Here is a 6,000-nt window from a genome sequence, read left to right on the forward strand (position 1 = left end):
CGACGCCAGGGACCCACGTATCAACCGGGGCAGTGGGTGTGGTTGTCGACACGAGACCTTCGTCTGAGATTGCCCTGCCGCAAACTCAGTCCCAGGTATGTAGGGCCATTCAAAATTGTACGCCAGATTACTCCAGTGTCTTTTCGCTTAGCCTTGCCTAATCATTATCGTATTTCTCCTACTTTCCACATGTCATTACTCAAACCCGCTGGTGGTCCACGAGAGGAGGCGGTTGAGGAGGAATCGGAAACCAGGACCCCTCCACCTGTCATGATCGAGGGCGAGGAAGCTTACCTCGTTCGAGAAGTGCTGGACTCTCGACGTCGGGGTGGCGCCCTCCAATATCTGGTGGACTGGGAAGGGTACGGTCCAGAGGAACGGTCCTGGGTGAATGCTAGAGATATTCTAGACCCAACTCTCACGGAAGAGTTTCATCAAAGGTTCCCAGAGAAACCAGCCCCCCGACAGCGCGGTAGACCCCGGCGTCAGGTGCCTTCTCGCTTCAGGAGCCGCTCGCAGGAGGGGGGTTCTGTTGTAAATGAGGGCGATGCCAACCCTCTTGTGCACCACCAGAGGGAACCATCGCCAGAATTCTGATTCGACTCACGGACTCAAAATCCCATAAGCCCTGCTACCTGGCACTGATTACGGTCCAGGTGCAACTCATCAGCTCTCGTGTATATATACCGCACTCACGCTCCGGTTCGTTGCGAAGTCTTGATTTGCCTGGCTGTCATTTCTGAGCGTTCCATACTCCCTGCTTCGGACTGATCTGTGTTTCTGACCCTGTACTTGTTCTACGATTACGAAAGACATCTGCCTGCCCCTGATCTCCAGCCTGTTATTCTGACCAGTAAGATATCTGCCTGCCTTTGAACTTTTGCCTGTCCCACGTTCTGTCTCCTGGATTGCCCCTTTGTGTTTGTTTGTATGTGTGCTCTTAATAAAGCTTGCAAATGGATTCAATGCCTTCTGACTCATCACAACACCCTACCACCCAACAGGTAATAATAATCCAACAGGTAACCCATAGATGGGTCAATTTGGCACCGACCTTCTGTTGGGTTATTTTAACCCAATCCATTGGGTTGATCTGGTTACCCCAACAATTTGAATTACAAAAATAACTAATTTGTTGGGTTATTTTGCCAAAAAGTGGCTAAACCACTATATAATAATAAATTATTATTATGATCATCATCATTATTATTATTATAGTAGTAGAAGTCACCTTCATTATTATAGTAGTAGTAGTCATCTTTATTAGTAAATAAAAAACACAGCTTTTAATACAATGGTAATGCTTTATTTAAATCCATGAATTTAGTGCCACGCTTCCCACAATAACAAACGCCTGAGAGCAGTTTAGTTCATCCCCAAGCAGCAGGACAAGAGGGTTCTGTCTGTTGCTCCTCCTCCTCTAAGTTCTGAACGAAAGACAAGTATACACACACATGAATTAAATAATCTCCAAAGTTTGTCATAAATAATGCACCTAGAGGTCGCAAATCAACAAATTCTTGTTTTGCCTCCTGGTGTGAGGGCCGAACCATCTTGCTGCACAATCTGTATGGCAGTGGAGAAAGGATAGCTGGCAGCGTTGATAAAGCACCATCTCCAAACGGGATCTCCAAGGCTGTCTTTATAGCAATCAGAAAGCAAAACACAATAATTAAACTTAAAACAAGCCCCTTATATCAAAGGTGGAATGCTAAAAATTAAGATTAAAACAGCTGTTATGCAGGATTGTCTCACCAGATGAAATATTTGCTTGAACTGGTAGATTCAAGGCTCTCTTCTCTTTTTTGCAATACGAGAGAATCCACAGTGATGCATCTCCCCAAATCTTAAATAGTTTCTTGGTGTGTGGGTATAAAATACCTGTCCTGAGCAATCTAAAAATAAATAAACAAAAACAGCACTTAAATAGACTTAAACAGTACAGTGGATTTATTAAAAGGTACATTTCACACAAAAATGAAAAAAAATAATAATAATAAAATAAATAAATAAAAATAATCAGTAAAGCACCCATACACTCACACTACGGCCAATTTAGTTTATTAAATTTACCTATATTGCATGTGTTTGGACTGTGGGGAACTTGCAAACTCCACACAGCAATGCCAACTGACCCAGCTCCAGGACATGATGGATTCGCCTCTGCTGCTGAATGAGTGTATGGGCGTTTCACCGATTCTTGAGTGTATTCGTAATTTACTCACCCTTAAGTTGTTGATTAATTTTCTTATTTCTGCTGACCACAAATGATAACTTAAAAGGACAAAGCATATCAAAAACTTGATAGTCCCCACTGACTTCAACAGAGGGAAAAAATGCTATGGAATCACACTGTGGCCTTATCATGGTTTAGTTTCCTACTCCTCCATATACCAAATCATGTTCGCTCCAACCTTAAAACAGAAATTTTTAATTGTTAATTTGCACATGTATGCTGGACCAAATAACAACTAAAATAATGTACTTACCCAGTTTAGCAGTGGAGAAAAGATAACTGGAAGGCCCAAAATCGTCATCTCCAGGGGTACCTTAAACAGATAGAGAAAAAAAAAGTGAAAATATAAAAATGTGCACTTTTAGCTGCACGATTAGTCTTTTATGGGAGTTCTTAAGGTGCATCACATTTTTCATATAACTTCAGGCATCTTTTGAACCACTGTGAAGGGTGTGACTTTCCACTAAATGTGAATGCCTTTTGTTATTCACACCCCCTTCCTTGAGGGAATTCTTGGATTATTTAAGGTAAGGTTTGAGAAAGACTCAGGGCGATTCTGCCTAACCAGATCAGCCCATAACATGGCTTGCTCCATGTTATGTATATTTCAAAGTCAGGATATGCATCTTTTAACCTTGGATTTATCTTTGATAATTTGATGTTTTGTATTGATCGTTTATGAATTGACTGATTGAATTGGCATAATATATTTACCTGACTAATAAATTGTTATGTTTTGAATTATTCAAACAGAGTTTGTGTTATTATCTTTAGTAGATTGTGGTAATTTCATAGCACCACAAGCCACTGTTCAGGTTAGTAGCGGACTAGAACACGGTAGACGGAGCATTGCGGCACGCTATACGATGTCTCTAGAGCTCCGACTAACAAATTGGTATTTATTCATGTATACTTAGGCTGTAAAAGGATATCTAAGGGGATAGTCCTTCACCCGATAAACTTATAATACTATTTAGATGGTATAGTGATTATTCAAAGTTACTAATAGTTTAAGTACGACTGGTCTGCTTAATTCTATAGTAATGATCATTATATGACTAAATAGCTCTGTTTGATTTAGGAGGTAGCAGACCTATGGGGACCGCATAAAAAATATTCTAATCCGAGTAAGTAGGGTTCTGCCTTTTTAGGATAGCGGTCAATCGCCACTGTTTAGTGACCAAGACTGACATGCTTGTGCTTAAGAAATTGTATACTCGGCCGGTACAAGATTCTATAGGAATCCCAATGAACGAGAATAACATAAAATGATTAACCGAAGAGAATATTCAATCATAATCTAAATTAATGTTAACGGAAACAAAATAACCTTCTTAATGTTTTATAATTGGAGTCAGATAAAACAGGGATAAATATATTAATATTCTAAACCAACTCATACTAAAATTGGAGTCAGATATGAGTTAAGTTTAATATAAATCAATATTGTGCACTGGAAAGACCGAACATGCAGTGAACCTTCATCCACCAGTGGATACTGTCATTGGACCAACTGGGTGGACCCTACACTCTTGATCACAGATTTCTACTGAAATAACTGGAACCTGTCAGTAAATTGTCATAACGCAACAATTAATATAAATTAGTTAATGTCTGTAATATCTCAATTTATTTAGTCAAATGTTTTAGGAGTGAAGTTCTGAACTGTGCTTAAACTCTATATCAGTCATCTGTACTTACCTGTGTCCTCATGTCTGAGTCTAATACCAAATTTACACTCAAATAAGGCACAGAAACACTTTTGAAAGAGGCACTTGTGTCTTTACACACTACCAGTGCTGTTCAGAGAAGCATGAATGCATTTACAGAAGAATTACAAATGTATAATTTGATTTAGGGAAATATGGTGATGTAAAGACACCTTTACAGTGTATGATACTGCTTAAGTGTGTGTATCTGTGCATTTTTACATCATGTACATACTACAAAATACAGAGCTGTTGTTTTCTCACCTCTCAACAAGATTATCAAGGAGGTCCAAAGCTCGCTCTGTCCAGCGCAACCTACAATGAACAAACAAACAAAAAATAAAATAAACCACAAATGAACATGAGCTGACAGACAACACTTATCAGTTGAGTGGTCACAGCGTCACTAAAATCTCAATGCATGTTTAAGGGCTTTGTATTTTTGTTTTTTAGCATATATTACTACTATAATTATACAAAGCTAACAGATGTTACAATTCTTATATATATATATATATATATATATATATATATATATATATATATATATATATATATATATATATATTAGGCTTATATTTAATTGCATTGCTGTATGACATATATAACATCTAACATTATCAGGGTGTGGTTTCATCCCTGTAGGTTAGTATAAGATGTAGGGAAAATGCAATTTTCAGGGCCTTTAATATAGTACACACAAACAGTAATAATAACAACATTTAACTTTCAATAGTTAATAATCAAGTACCTTGAAATGGATAACGAATCCTCTTCTGATAAAATATGATATTGCAAGCTTCTGCTCTCCTCTTGTCCAGAGTCAAGGTTGACTTCTTCTTGACTAACTTTACAGTCTACAGAAAGAAAATTTGCGATCCATTCAGCGCCCTCTAGCGGCGAATAATAACCAATAATAATATAAGGCTCTGATTCCGTACTTCTTGGGAAAACCAGCAACTTCCTGAATAAAATGAAGCACATATATGTGTCTATATTAGCATTTTGATGTTACAATATAGTTTTCTAGCGAAAGAACAGTGTTTTTTAAGACAACATACCTTAACCAAGACTGGACGCGACAAGATGTCTCCTCTGCGTCCTAAAGACGAGAAAGACGGCGAAATACCTCAAATATGTGTATAATTTCCTCCAAAACAGCTGTAGAGATGAACACGCGTTTGGTAGAGAAAGTGTTTTTATCCGCAAACAGATCGGCTATGAAGCGCGTGCTTGTATCATCAATAATTAAGAGTCCAGGTGAAACAGATAAAGAAAACACGACATGGAGAGGCTGATTTGATAAAAGCAAATAACAATAACTTACTGTGTTAGAGCTTAAATAAACTTTAAAGCGCAAAAACAGCAGCACATACGAATATTGATACAGCTGTCCTGTGTCAGCTCAATCAGTTGACTGTAAAAATTCTAAAATTTTAACCCAACTGGTTGAGTTATTAAATAAATAACCCAATAAAGGATTAAAATAACCCAACAAAGCACCAAATATTTTTAACTCAACCATTGGGTTAAATAAATAACCCAACGTTTTTTAGAGTGTAAAATGAATAATTGTTCACATAGTTGTAGGTAGTATTGTTTCAAGTATGGATTGGGTAAAGTGCAGTGCATGCTACATATTGATGGTGCGCAGTGAAGGTGAGGAAGGGTCTGTGTGGGATGTGTTAAGTGTTCATCAGCCTGACAGTCTGAGGGAAGAAGCTTTCCTTCAGCCGGCTAGTGCGTGACCGGATGCTGCGGAACCATCTGTCTGAGGGTAGCAGAGAGAAAAGTCTATGGCTTGGGTGGATGGAGTCGCTAATAATTCTCTTGGCTTTCCTCATGTTCTGCCTGGTGTAAATGTCCTGGAGGAGGGGAAGCTCTCCTACTATGCGTCCAGAAGTTCGCACATTTCTATGTAGGCCTGTGCGATTGTTGCTGGTGCTATTTCCATACCAGGTGGTGATACAGCTAGACAGGATGCTCTCCACAGTGCAGGTGTAGAACTAGCGGAGGAAGTGGGGGCTCATTCCAAACCTCCTGAGACGCCAGAGG

The sequence above is a fragment of the Danio rerio genome, chromosome 2 (assembly GCF_049306965.1).
Source record: "Danio rerio strain Tuebingen ecotype United States chromosome 2, GRCz12tu, whole genome shotgun sequence".
NCBI lineage: Eukaryota > Metazoa > Chordata > Actinopteri > Cypriniformes > Danionidae > Danio > Danio rerio.